The 13,506-nt window shown below is 35.1% G+C and overlaps 1 protein-coding gene across 2 annotated transcripts in view; it reads left to right on the top strand.

Annotated features, from left to right (window-relative positions):
- Positions 1 to 478: 478 nt before the first annotated feature.
- Positions 479 to 13,506, top strand: part of RFX3 (regulatory factor X3) — a 190,296-nt gene continuing 177,268 nt past the window's right edge. Inside the window, exon 1 of one of the 2 annotated variants that reach the window (XM_014057937.2) lies at positions 479 to 661. The gene's annotated coding sequence lies outside the window, so the exon portion shown is untranslated. The remainder of the gene's footprint in view (positions 662 to 13,506) is intronic. The other variant, XM_087716026.1, reaches the window with a different exon arrangement.

Genomic DNA, 13,506 nt, shown 5'->3' with positions numbered 1-13,506 from the left:
GGCTTCCCTCCCCCCGCAACACCACCAGCACGCCGGAGCCGGGAATCGTAGTCCCCGCCCCTTGGATGTCCTCCCGTTGAAAGGGAGTTGATTGCAGCGCGCGCTGAAGCGGCTGTGCCGAGCGAGCGTGTTGCTCTGGAAGCCGCGTGCAGTCCAACTGTTCCTCGGGAACACACGCGCTCTTCCTCCTCCTCCTCCTCCACACGCAGATGTACTGAAGAAAACCCACATTAATTCCCCCCTCTCTTTCTCGCCCCCCCTCCGCCGTGTAAGATCCCCCCCCCATTCCCTTCTTCAGCCCGACGGGAGGGAGGGGGGAAGAGGACTTATCATTCATACTGAAAGCCCCGCCTCTTCCGGGCCTGTGAGGCTGGGCCACCGCCTCCTCTCCTCCTCTCGCTCTCTCGTTCGCTCTCTCCCTTTTGTGAGTTATAGCAACCGTTGCCTTGTGAATCAAGCGCCATAGTCACCGTAGTCCTGGCGACTGTTACCCATCAACAACAACGGCTCCTTTCCTCCTTCACCACCATCACCACCTCCTCCTGCTGCTGCTGCTCCTCCTCACCCCCAGCCTCACCCCCATCCTCATCATCACCCACAACAACAACCTCCAGCAGCAAGAGCAACACCATCACCACTACCACAGCCCTCCACAGCCCAGGTGAATATGATTGTAATGTGCAACACCCCCCCTTCCCCCCTTTTTTTCCCATCGAGAAACCGGCCTGGAGTTGCTCCATTGAGCTGAATCACTGAATGTGTGCAAAGCGGGGAAAACTGTAATATGTCTTATGTGTGAGACTGTATGTGTGTGTGATTCCTCCCCCGGCCTGTTTTGTGCTTTCTTTATATATCCCCTCTCATCCCCCTCCTTTCTTCTCTGATAGTGGCTGTAGTGAATTGGTGGAGTTGAAATGGAAAAGTGGGTCTGATTTGCACTGGGAGGGGGGTTAAGAATGGAAAGGAAATTGGATGTGAAGTGGGGGGAGAGCTCCCTAATGATCCCCATAAGGTGCTTGGAGAGGAGTGGGGGATTTTTTTGTTCGTTTTAATGTGCCTCATATTCTTATTTTTAGGGAGTTAATGGACGAAGGGGAAATAAAGTGGCTGTCCATGCTCTGGGTAGTCCCATGCTTTAACTTGGAATTGGGATTTTGATATATAAAATTTAGGGGTTTGTAACTTGTGTGTGGGCCTTGGACTCCCAACTGGGGATTGGATAGACTTACCGTGCTTGTGAACTTTTCTTCTTCTTTTTTGCTTCTGATCATCCTCACCATACTTGCTTTTTAACCTTCCAGTACTTTATTATGAGCAGGTTGTTTCCTACATATTGACATTAGCTTGATCGTTCATAGGCAATTATCTTTGTGATGCAGATCTTTCTCTTGTTCATTAAACACTGCAATACCACACAGTGTTGATTTGGAAGATGTAAGAGAAATATTTGAGAAATTCATGAGGTGTGATTTAATTCAAATTTAATGCATGTGTATAATTTCAATTTGTTATGATTCTTCTTGGATTAAGCTTGGGGTAAAAGCTGGAAGTAATCTTTCTTGTCTGAAAATTATATTTATTTAGGATGTTTTGTATATGAAATGAAAAGATACAAGAAAGTGGTAGGAAATATTTATCCAGATACCTTCTTAATTATAGTAGCTTTTACATATATTAATTACTCTTGTGTCTTTATTTTTCTTAAATGCTGAAATGGAAATTAAGTCGATCATAAAGAATTACAAATCTTGTGAATTGGAATATGTGAATGCTTAATCATCACTGTAGTTGCTAATTATGACTTGTAGGTTTTTACCAGGAGCATATGGTAATTGTTTGCTCTTCCTGGACAAAAGGTAATATTTCTTATACACCTCAGTGGGACAAGCTGTTGACATTCAGTTACTTTGCACCTGACCCCCTCTGCTCCAGTTTTTTTAACATGGTATTGAAACATTTCTCAATTACTAATGCTGGTCATCGGAGTTCATATTTTATTTAGAATGCAACTAAAATGTCTTGCAGCTCACTTTTTTAAATTATTGTGATTTGGAAGAGATTCTATATTTTCTAATTACGTTCTATTAATTTGACTACTACTTATAAAAGAGCCTGCTTTAACTGTATTTTTTTCATAGTTGTGAAATCTGTATTGAATAGAACGTTACTTGTAACAATGCCAACAAAAATATATTGATTTATTTGCTAAAGCAACCCCTGAAGAGTCTATCAGGATATATTATTTCTTAGACTGTCAGTTGCAAAGCAGGTTAGAGGATTATTAAGATTTTGGGCTGTTTTCTGAATAAGACATGTATTGTGTCATTTTAGTTCATGAACTTATTATGGTGTATATATGTACCTATGTGCATTTATACACAAACACACATATATGAAAGGTATATTATAACATTCTGAAAACTACTGTAAAAACAGAAATGGATAGATTATTATTTCATTACGTATTAATATGTACATTGCAAATTATTTTATATACAAAGTACAAATTAATTGTTGCTTCTATTTATATTCTTATTACAGTAGTGGCAAATTTCTGCTTCCTTTTGTTGAATGCATCCACCTGTTGTCTTACTTTAAACTAATATTTGTAATTTATAAACTTAGGAAAAATAGTATTTTTTCTAGCTGTGTAGTTTCTAATAGCTAAGATTACAATGCGCCATAGACTCAAAGCCAGAATATGTCGTTTAGTGTAATAATAAAGTATGACCATTACGATATGGTGCAGACTTACAATGCAAATAGTGAACCTTTTTCTGCTCAACAACAGCGATCAACTAATCAGCTTGTTATGGTTTATTCTTTCATATCTTAAAATAACAGATTCCATAGCATTACTTTTTAAGCTTTACAATGAGCTATTTCCCTGGATAATAAAAGATTAATCTCCAATATTCACCTAAAATATTGGGAAAAGGTTCTTTGGGTAGTTCAGAAGATAAATTAGTAAGTTTATTGAAACAGGAATTCCATATCTTTTCTTATTTGACTTATTAAATAAAATAAGAAAAGTATATTTCCTTTTTTGACATATCTCACTGAACCAGAGGAGCATATCAAATTAAAAATCACAAATGCTAATTTATCTAATATTTTCATGTTACATAACTGGACCCTTTTTCATACTATAGATTTTATATACAGATCTCAGTCTTTATTATATTTCAACATCCAACTGGTAGCTTTATTTAGCATTCTACCAGACAACTTATGTTTGTGGCAGACAGCATCATTTCCACTAGCATCCATCACATCTGGAGAAGATGAAAAAGATTTGAATAGTTTACTCAATTGCTTTTGTTTGCTATGATGACGATCAAGTGGATACAGTGGCTCATTTTATTGCAGGTCAATCAATCAATCAACCCATCCATCAGAATAAAGCTTGGAGTTTTCTAGTCCAGCCCCCTGCTCAAGCAGGAGACCCTGTACTATTTCAGACTATGTCTGGTCTTTCTTAAAACCTCACAATGATGAAGCACCCACAACTTCTGAAGGCAAGCTTCACTGTTAAGAAGTTTCTCCTTAATTCCAGTTTGCTGCCATGTCCTTAGTCCATGCTCTTGAGTTGGTAACTAGGTCTTACTTATTTGGAGATTTCTTACTCTTTCCTTATAAGTGACATATATATTTTAAATGATTATAATTGATAGCTAAGGGCTTAATGGAATAGGATACATATCCTTAATGCAGAGCATCAAAACTTAGGTATGCTATCTATGTGAGCTTCTGGAAAAATATGGAAAAAACTCTATGAGAGTTACCATACATCTCCAAATGGACCTTGACTTTAAGATAAAACTAAAAAAAAATAGACTAAGTTCAATCTCAAAGAAACATTAAACATAACAATATTATAAGAGCTCCCCAAATGTCTAGCTTCCATACCTAATCACCTATCACTTTGATAACTTTTGTTGAGACTAATCCTGGAAATTTTTTTCCCACCCCATCAAATATGTACATGTGACACACTTGTTTGTGTGCACATTCATGTGTATATGTTCATTGATCAGACCTTACATTCCAAAAGGAGTTCTAAAAATTAAAGTTAATTGAAGGTATCCTTGCTAATTAAAAGCGATTAAGTGTGAAATAATTAAAAAAGTAATGTACGTATCATTCAAACGTGTTCCAGCAGAAACAGGAAAAAAGGGAGAAAGAAAAGAGAATGGAAATGAGGTAAATGGAAGCAATGCTGGAAAAAGAAAAAAGGGGAAAAGTACAGAAAGGGGATAAAATGTAACAGAAGTAGGATGGAGAAAAGAAGGATGGAAAAAGAAACTTTGGAAAGTTCAAAAGGTTAATGTATTGGGCTCAGCAAGTATAAAGCTTTGAATGCTTATTCTAAAATAAGTTACACTGAATTTAATGGTGTGGTCTCTTATTCTGGAGCATAATGAAGGATTTGAGCCCCTAAATTTTGCTCTTTTGTTCAATCTTGCAGTGTTCTTTTGCATTTTTTCCAAACTCTGCACTCTCTTTCCCCCTGGATTTGAACTAAAGTAACTGTTATATTTGTCAGCCAGAAGAATAGAAATGTCTTCCAAAAGGTTTAGCAGTAGAATAGCACACTTCCAACATGTGAAAGTACAACTCATAGAAGAGGCCTGCTCTTATTCTAGAAAGGACATGGAATAATAGATTGAGGTTATACTGAAAGTTAGGAAGTGTTTTGTTTTCTAATAATAAGAGCCATTTCATAGTAGAATAAATGATTTGGAGATGTAGTTCCCTCCTCTTCACTTAATGTGCTCTGATGGAAATTGGGACAGCCTCAATTACACTTTCCAACCCAGAGATTGTAATTGCTTTATTGAGATAACACTGGCTGCCCCAACCCACCCCCAGCATTATGATGAGGTGAAGCTTAACCTACGACTTTGGTTTTTTTAAAAAAATATACAGGGCATAGTTGGTTTGGGACTCTGGGTTTTTGGGTGTGTATGTGTTGTTTTTATTGTTTTCTAATATTCTTAATTGCTGTGGCTGTGAGAGTTGTGGCTCATCAGATGAGAAGTGATCTTAAATAAATCTCTTAAATAAATAAGCAAGAAGCTTAGGTTTCCCATTCTTGTCAAATCATGAAATCTTACAATATTCCCATTCAAGAGAGGAGGAGGAGGAGAGAACATTGAACACTCCCTGCTTGTCTCTAGTGTAGAGTGTGAGTTGTTGCAGTTAAATTTAGAGGAAAAGAAACAGCTGCTTTTGTTTTTGCTTCACTAAATGGAGGACTCCAGAAGAATATATACAGTAGACCCTATGTATAAAAGATGCTCTCCACTGATTCTACATATTATTCTACAATGCTTGCTGTCAATGGGCAAAAGCAATGGTGGTGATTTCTCCCATTCTCCTGCCTCCATTACGGTCACTTGTTTATGTTGCAGCTTAATGCTTCCACATCCTGTTACTCCTCTCATTTTGGTTAATATGGGTTCCCATTCGACAAATGTAAGGTAACTTTCCCATTCAAAGCTTAATTAATGTGAGGGGAGGGATTCAGCTTTCTTTTAGCTAACACCCAATATATATGATTTGGATGTAAATTATGAACTGACAGCATGTTTCCAAGGAGGGCATTGCTCATAGAAATGGAAAATACTCCTGGGAAACTCATGCTGCTTTCACTTGCATCTGCTGTAAGAATTCTCTGAATTGCATACCTGCAATTGGCTGTGGAAATTGTGGAAAATAAAGAATGAAAATAGAAGCTGTAAGAAGAATGCAGGATAAGGGAGTGTATGTGTTTGTGTGTGTGTGTGTGTGTGAAAGGACTCCTCATTTACTTTAGACTACTTTGCATGAACTAATGTTATTATTTAAGAACTCTAGCAAGGCATAACTTTTCAGATTGCATTATTGTTGATAAAAGGATATTTTAAATTATGCTTGGATCATTTTCAAAAGACAGTTCACCCATTTCTTAAATATCACAAAGGAACAAAAAAAAATCCAGGGTTGCTAGGTGTCTTCTTTCATTACTGAACTGTTTTCCTGATACAAATCGAAGTCCCACCTTCCCATTGTCATTTTTGTTGAACTTTATGCAGTGATGTTTTAGCCATCTCCCAAACTTGTAGCAAGCTGAAGGTGCGTTTTCAATTTTTAGAATTCTCTTGTTAAGAAAAGGACAATCACCATGACTGTAAACAAAAAAATCTGTATAGTTATAGAACAACAGTCTTTAGCAGCACAGTCTGGGGTATAATGGCAATAGTGTTTATACTGAACTCTATACAGGTAGTATTTAGCATCTGCCTTGTTTAGTGACCATTCAGTGACCATCAATTATAAAATTGATGAAAAAGTAACTTTATGACTAGTCCTTACATTTCCACCTTCTCAAGTCTGTAAAGCAAAAAAAAAGTTGAAGTAAGATCATGAACACAGTTGTGGTTTTACTTAGTGACCACTTTGCTAACTGACTGAGTTGCTGGTCCCTATTGTGGTAGTTAAATGAGGACTATGCGTGGTGGATATTTGAATCTTTTTAAGGGGTGAAGAATGTTTTGAATGGCATGGTATGTTGGTATGTAGTGTTTTGTCTTTATAGAAGGGAATCCGTATCATGTGCTGTATTGTACTACAACACTGTAGTCTGTTTTAATAAATAAAATTTTAATAAATTTTAATAAATTCTGGATTGATTTTAAGTGGGTACATAGCAGAAATTTATTTGTAGTGGACTTTGGTGATAAAGACTATATTAGATTAAATTTGAGTATATTATGAAATTTCTTATGAGATATCTTCTTTTTTCTTAAATTGCTTTGGTATCTTTTTAAACGTTCTTGTTTCTATACTTTGTATATTATCAATTATCAATCAGTCAATCATTTGTCAATACAATTGCCAGGAGTTGGCTGTACTCAATTTCACCTAACTGTTCTTACACAAAATGTGCAACTAGAAAAAAAGTGTGATGAAGATTTTTCTTAAATTCATCTGGTTCACCTTATTAAAACTATGAGTTTTTTGTGTTGGAAGCACTGAAGTGCTTTCAACTGAAGCACTTCCATGGCAAAAGGATTTTCCAGTGATATCACTGTATCCCGTGAGATGCCCAATTGGGGGCTCCTTTCATGTCCCCATGATGTTGCCACTAAAGTGGTACCCATTAATCTACTTGTGATAGCCTACTTTCAAATGGCTGGTCAGCAAGAGCTGGAATATGTGATGGGAGCTCATCCCACCTCACCCTACCCCATGGCAGTGATGAGTCTTGAATGTAAGCCTGCCGATTGGCAGCCCAGTACTCCAAGCTTGTGAGCCTCAGTGCTCCTCAAAACTATGGACTGTAGGTATTGATACTGTTTTGATTAGATTTAAATAGATTTTTTGTACTAAAAAGAATAAATAAAATTTAAATGAATTATTCTTGTAATAAAAATTAGAAAGAAATTCTAATCCTAAAAATCTATTACATTACAATATTTAAATAGGATAGGAAATATATATTGTACCAATGTAGCCTAATGTCAGTGATGTATTACAGGCATTTTTAGAAATGCTGCTAAACTTGCTTTGTTTACATGCTCTATTTTATTTGGCCACTGTTAGAATTTTCTTTTTCTCCAGCATTTATTTAAATGCACACCTCTATTTTGTCTAGAACTATTTTATACAACCTGTCACTTCTAAATATATTGAAGCTAAAAATTCTGAACTATATGATCTCTATTTGATGGGTTAATTTGTTTTTGTCTGTGTGGATTGAAAATTAAATATTTTAAACCTGGGCATATTTTATGTAATGCTTTCTTTTTAATTTTTATGTAGTGCCTAAAATAGAGTAACTTTTATGAGATGGGTGGCTATATAAATTGTTTAAATAAATACATTAAATAAATAAATATTTTGAAACTTGGTCTGCAACACATCTAAAGGTTACTAGGTTAGGGAAGATTGATGGACACAGAAATGTATGCTACATTTCAGTTGAATGTAAATATATTCATACATGAACATGGAAGGAGATTTCTTATTTTTGTATCCTCAAAACACTTCATATGCTTTAAATTTCAAAACATAATTGTCTCAACAGTTTATATTAAACTTCAGATTATAAATCCTATGACTATTTAAGAGTAATTTTTCGGTTCCACCACAAAACCGTGGTAGACTAAAGCGCGCTCGACGAAAGCACGTACGTGACGTCATCACAGCATGACGAAAACAGCACGCTGTGAGCGGTAAACTTAAAATTAACACGTAAATCTAAACCTAACCCCCCAAACCTAACCCTAACCCTAACCCTAACCCTTAACCTAATGCTAAACCTAACGCTAACCCTTAACCTAACCCTAAACCTAACCCTAACGCTTAACGTAACCCTAAACCTAACCCTAACCCTTAACCTAACCCTAAACCTAACCCTTACCTTTATGTGAATCGGCTTGCTTTAATTTTATTTTAATTTTAATTTAATTTATTTTTAATTTTATTTGTCGTGCTGCTGATGACGTCACGTACGCGCTTTAATCGGGCGCGCTTTAGTGGACCGGGGTTTTGTCGTGCCACAAATTTTTCTATGATTACAAATTCCAAAATTTTAGTTCCTTTGTTCAATCACATGGGGAAAATATTATTATAATTTGTCAGAGTTCAACTTTGTGTATCTTCACTTGAATGTAAAATGAAAAAAAACAAACCCTCATCAGAAATGTAAACTCTGAACATTTTAGTCTTGAAAGAAAAGATAACTGACCTCTCACTAAGTTCAGTTCTAATTTTTTCATTGTTAAATTAAAAAACAAAATTATATACCTTTCCAGCCCTGAAGAATCTTGATGACAATGATTTTACCTTTTCCCTAGTTTTGTAGTCAATCTAATTTCTTTAATAATGAGAGAAATAAACATACGTTTTGCAAAACATTTTAAACTGACCAATTTTGAATTCAAAGCATCCCACTTTTAGGGCAAAACACCCAATTTCAATTGTATTTTGAGTTTAAAAAGAACTCTTTCAAGCCCCTTTTACAGTATTTACATCCAGTTTATTAATTGAAACAGCTGAGTTGGATGCTTCAAGTTCAAAATGGGTTATTTCCAGTTCATTTTGCATATATTCAAATTTTGCATATATCCAAAGATGTGCATCAAAAGGAAACATATTTGAGATTTATGATGTTGTTCATCTTTTAAATAATCTGAATTCGTGTCTTTTCATAAATTTTAACTTTGCATCTTGTGCTTAAATTGCAAGCTAAGCCTGCTAAAAGCTATTAAACTTTACAAGTCGATTGCACATATCCAGTGCCAGTTTACAAAATTTTAAATCTGATTGTCACAGCAGTTTAGTGACGTTTAGTGAAAACAAGCCACAATAAATAAATAAAGACCTCCCTGCCCAAAATATATGATGTGCCCTGATTAATTTAATTGTTTTTTCTAGCTACACATTAAGAGGGCCAGTAATTAGAATCTGCAGAAAACTCTACATGTAGTCAATGCAAAAGTACCACCCCTTGGTACTAAAGAATTATAAAAATACACATTGAATTCTCTATGTGTTTGAAAGTCTTTGTAAAAATGTAAAGATGATTATCATTAATAAAAATCACATATTCCAATTTCTATTTTCTATCCCCAGTTAATAAAGCTGTTGCAGCAGTATATTTAAACATAAATTTAGGATTGGAGAGGAACTTTTACAGCAATCTATATTGGTATGAAACAAAACATCAGACTTCCCTCAAAAGGCCTTAAAAATGATAATTTAGAAGAAATTGTTCAGCATTTAAGTTGACAGATTGTGAGTGAATGTTGATACTACAGTGAACTAAAGCAAACTTTCATTTAAATGTCAGTGTGCATTTTTAAAATTCAAGTTCCATGTCAAAGGAATTGAAGCTTATATTAAGAACCGCAAACGCATGTTTCAATTATCAATAGAACAATTAGTCTTGTTTAAACATAATGGGAGAAACTAACTGAAAACTGCATGTTTGCATTTAAGATGCATATTTTTCCAGCATATACAGTCATTGATAGATGGCTTTATTTATAGCATTTAAGCAACAGAGTTGTGAACAGTATTTGTACAAGTGTTCCCAGGTGCAGTTTGAAAATCAGGATTATGTGGAAAGACTCGTTTTCTTCAGCCTGTGAGGACAGATGGCTGCTTTAAACAGGTGTTACTTTTATTTCTTGTGTTGGGATTTCCAGTGGATCACAAAAGGGCCATCCAAAGCATATGGCTTCTTCTATATTTTTCAGCAGCAAAACATAAGTTTATGTTTCTCTTTTCTTTATGTTCTTCTGTCCTCAGAACATTTTACTCCAAATTGAATATTTTATTAATCTAAAACCTCATGGTACATTTTTATATATCTCTTCCTAATCCTTTTAGGGGGAATTTTTTTTAATGAAAAGGATTGCTTTTTTTGGAGTGTGGATAGGGGAGAAGTTATTTAATAGAGTTTCAATTTGTATAAATAAAATAATTCAAATAATCTGCTTATAAAGTAACAGTTGCATCTCCCATTAGCATTTATTTTTTTATAAAATAATTTTTTTGAAGACATGTTGCTCTAGGACTGGATTAATGTTAAAAAATCTATTTTAATGTTCTAGATTTTACAGAATTATTATGGAATAAGAACATTAGTTTTAAACAAGTTTCTAAGATAGTAGTTAACGTTGGTTATTTTGTCTCTATTGCTCTTTCAGTGATTAAAGTCCCATTATCTTAGATATACTTCTGCATAATTGATAGCCAACTTGACACAGTTGTGAATCTGCAAGGACTTATTTTTAGAATCAGCAAGTTCAATTTATTTTTGAAAAAATATTGCAATTTACCCTATAGTAGCTTTAGATGAGCTGAAGAAAAATGACTAAATACATATTAAAGGAGTAAATTGTATTGGCTCCATATACCAGTATAACAAGCAGCTGGAAAATTGTAGCCTGTTTTTAAGTTGTCATTGATACTGCAGACTTTGCCTGGAGAAGACAGGCTAACGTGAATGTGATAATATAATAACTAACTCTAGTTTGTAATATAGTACATGATTTCTTTGTCCTATAGTTTATATAACTCAGCAAACAAATAACTTTTGGGCCTTTTTGTATATATTTCTTATATAAAAATGTATTTCTTCAGGAAGATGTTGAATAGTTTTAAATATTTTTATGGGAGCATTTCAGTTCACTTCTATATGAATTTATGCAATTTGTCTCATTTAAATGGGATATACTTCTAAGTACAGATAGTCCACAACTTATATTCATAATGTAGTGCAGAATTTCAGTCAGAGATCGTTGTGGTCATAAGTTGAGATGCCATGTGAACAGATTTGATTTCATGATCATTTTAAGTCACTGGTTGCTAAGCAAATCACATGGTTGTTAAATGAGCAATATGATCATTAAGTAAATCTAGCACATCCAAAGGTTTGTTTTTTTTTGCCATTTTCTGTTGGAAAATTGTACAATTGCAAATTGTGGTTACTTGACTTTAGGATATTGTAATGAGTTGTAAATGTGAGCCAGGTGCCAAGTACTTGCTAGCATCATATGATCAGCCATGTGTACAGCAGCCATAGCTTCGAGGACTGGCCATAAGTAGCTTTTTTGAGGTCCATAGTAACTTTGAACAGTTGCCAAGCTGATGGTTATTAAGCAAGGTCTACCAGTAAAAATTGTATAAGGTTCTCAATAGTATAACATAGTATAGCCTTTATTGTCATTGTACAAAATAAATACAACAAAATTGGTTTTAGCCTCACTGGTGCAATCCATGACAACAAATACAAATAACATAAATAGTTGTAGCATTTATACTAGTTATAACTGTTTTATTACTTTAATTTATGCTTTAATTTTGATTGGGGGCATTTTGGAATTGGTTCTTACATGAACCTTCTTCTCTACTGCATTGTAATAATAGTGCTTTTGGTGTGGCCTATGAATTTATATGTGACTATGCACTGTATAATTTCCCATGAAAGAGCTGATCTGATGCAAATTTTGCTGTTTTCCTTTTTCAAAATTGATCAAGTAGGTGATTATCTTGATTTTAAATCTGTGCCTAGAAATATGTCTCAGTAATTCTTCAATATTATAAATGTGCTTGAAATTATAGCAAAGTAGTCAGATCGTATACTTCAGTCATGCCAGCTCTTGCATGGTGAATTATTTCACTGTACATCGTCATTCATAGGCAAAATCAAAAGCACGATTATTGTATTGTAATAGGAATGAAGGTTCATGTAAGAACCAATTCTAATATACTACCACTCATTAATCAAAATTAAACTTTCGTTACCTTCCCTTAATCATGATTATAAGCCAAGGCATAAATCAAAATGTAAGATGGAAATGCCATTATGATATAACTGAAATCTATTGTGCACTCATTCCATATACAATCACCAAGTGAGCAGCCAAGAAAATACCATAGCAATAGCAATAGCATTTACATTTATATACAGCTCCACAGTGCTTTACAGCACTCTCTGAGTGGCTTATAAATGTCAGCCTATTGCCCCCAACAATCTGGGTGCTCATTTTACCGACCCCGGAAGAAGAGAAGGCTGAGTCAACCTTGAGCCCATCAGGATCGCACGCCAGGTTGTGGGCAGACTTAGCCTGCAATACTGCATTCTAACCAATGTGCCACCAGGCCTCCCTACTTTTTTCATATAAGTAATTCAGTTTGGATGACAAACAGCACAGAATGGCAGGTTTTTAATTACTCAGCAGCCCAACCAAGTGATAACCTGCCCATTTGACAGGAAAAAAGAAATGCTGGATTTCCATTCTAGTTATAATAGTCATTAGTTTGCTTATAAGACCAGCCTAAAGTACCTATAAATGATAGGTTTAAAAAAAGAGATTCAAAACTTGCTATGGTAATGAAAAATTCCTCCAGAATGTAGAACAGAGCAGCCTGTGGGCTGAATTTAGCTTTGAATCCTGCTTAATTCACGCCACTGAATTTTTATGGTGCGGTTATGAAAAATTAATGGTATAGTTTCTTGCTTTTTTTGAAGCAGAACAAAATAAACTATGATGTGGATCCTACAATAGACTTAGTGCTTAATTTAATCAACTGGAAAGAGGGCAGAAAATCCTGCCCCCAATCACTGTACATATTTATTTTCCACTATTATTACAGGAATTTCTAACCAGTCATTTAGAATAACGATTATACCAATGCATACAGTTTAAAAATACTAAGATTTCCCCCACAAAACAGCTAGTGGTGACAGCTCAGAAATGGGAAGCAAGATTCCAGCCAAGCAAGTTTCAGGAATGGTTTTGCTAGCTTTCTTATACTTTCTTCTTCAGAATTTTTTTGGGAAAAACAATCTGGCTGAGCAGGCTCCTACGTCACTTCTATCTTCCAGGAATCCTTCTTTCAAGACATAACAATACAGTTATGTGTCTGTGGGGACTTTCCCTGGCCTCACCTACAGATGTCTCCCCCAATGAAATGGGGCTCCGTTAGGAAAAGTTGGTCCAAGTTGTC

The sequence above is a fragment of the Thamnophis sirtalis genome, unplaced genomic scaffold (genome assembly GCF_051295495.1).
Source record: "Thamnophis sirtalis isolate CommonGarterSnake01/CBP01778 unplaced genomic scaffold, rThaSir2_p1.2 scaffold_5, whole genome shotgun sequence".
Lineage (NCBI taxonomy): Eukaryota > Metazoa > Chordata > Lepidosauria > Squamata > Natricidae > Thamnophis > Thamnophis sirtalis.
This window is presented reverse-complemented; position numbering and strand designations above follow the sequence as displayed.